At 30.9% G+C, this 1,565-nt stretch overlaps 1 protein-coding gene across 1 annotated transcript in view; it reads right to left on the bottom strand.

The window, feature by feature from the left end:
- Positions 1 to 1,559, bottom strand: part of LOC106880819 (zinc finger protein 239) — a 13,742-nt gene extending 12,183 nt beyond the window's left edge. Inside the window, exon 1 of the mRNA XM_014930946.2 lies at positions 442 to 1,559. The gene's annotated coding sequence lies outside the window, so the exon portion shown is untranslated. The remainder of the gene's footprint in view (positions 1 to 441) is intronic.
- Positions 1,560 to 1,565: the final 6 nt, after the last annotated feature.

Raw genomic sequence — 1,565 nt, 5'->3', positions numbered from 1 at the left:
GTTTAACAATACGGACAGTCCAAATGTTTTGCTTAATCTCAGCAATACACTATTAAATGAGTTTATGGGGAGAAATATATTGTAAAACATCAATTAGTCAGCGTAACAAAGAGATGAAGAGGATACCAACCAGGTAGTCATGAGATGTGCTAAATATAACATATAAATCGCCCTTAAATCACACACAAAAAAAAAATGGGGGTTTTTTTCTTCTTTTTCTCTTGCATATGAATTCCCGTGTGTAGAACACAAGATCGCAAAAGTTTTCAGAAAATTCCCAAAAATAAAAAGTTACGAGAAGTTATATGGAGTGCTTCAAGCAGGATTCCGCTACTAAGTCTCGTCTAATAAAGAGAAACTTTTTATTAAATACAAAATGCAGAAAAAGGGAGAAAGTTTTCTATTTTCTATTTGTTTTCTGCGAAAGTTCCTCCTACTTACCGTTTAATGGAACTTTGGACTCTGCGAAACGTTCCAAGAAGTTATTTGTGATTCATTTTGTGGCTTGAATTAAATATGATTAAATGTGAAGTTTTTATTGATGCCTGTTACAGTTCGAGTTTGTATTACTCAGTCTTTTTTTCTTTTTTTTCTGTCTCTCCCAAATATTCTGTAAATTCATTTATTGAGATGTAGCATCTTGCAGGCATGATGATGCCTTTAATAGTTTGTTTATGCCTATAAATGAATTTCTGGTGACTATATTTGTGTGCGTATTTTAGCAGCATATATTATATGTAAAAAATTATTTGTGCATATATATAACCAGGTATAATAGGTATATAAACGAATTATTGATGGATAAATGAGGTTCTATGTATACATCAGTGTCTATTAGTATATTTATGTCGATGTAATTCTTTCTTTCTTTCGCACACGCACTTCGAGCAAATTAATGACGTGTGTGACTGTGTGATCAATGAAGACGTATATTTAAAAACAAGATGTTTTATGAGTTTTTAAGTCAAAATAAAGTTCATTCGTTAAGTAACAAACAATTTTCCCTACTTTCAAGAAATTTCTACATTGCTTCCATTCTGTATGAGTGTGTCATGTTGTAAGTCTTTATGAGCGATCGAAGAATCAAATAACAAAGATTTAAAATAAAAATGAGATTTTAAGCTTCTGCACAGAAATACAATAATATTTGTGAAAAAAAAAAGTTATGAGGCGGGCAATGTGCGGTGAATAGGTTAAAAGTATCCCTTACAAAATAATGACCAATAACAGTTAAGTCATACAAAGAACAAACAGATTTTAATTTTATCTCAATCTGTTGCTTAAAGCATAATATTGCTGCATTTAGAAAAACTTGTTTTCGTCATTCACAGATTAAACACATAAACTAATCTTTATTCATTATTTTCTTTTAATTTCTTTCACAAACTTTCACTACATAAATGGCAATCCTTTACAACTCCATGATTTTTTTGAGAGGGTGGGATTTTCAGAAAAGTTTTGCGAATTTCTGTTCCACACACGAGAATTCAAACGATTATGAAAAACAACTGTTATCTTTTAAACCCACCACCACCACCAGAAATCCTAAAATTTCCACTGTTTCT

The sequence above is a fragment of the Octopus bimaculoides genome, chromosome 14 (genome assembly GCF_001194135.2).
Source record: "Octopus bimaculoides isolate UCB-OBI-ISO-001 chromosome 14, ASM119413v2, whole genome shotgun sequence".
NCBI lineage: Eukaryota > Metazoa > Mollusca > Cephalopoda > Octopoda > Octopodidae > Octopus > Octopus bimaculoides.
This window is presented reverse-complemented; position numbering and strand designations above follow the sequence as displayed.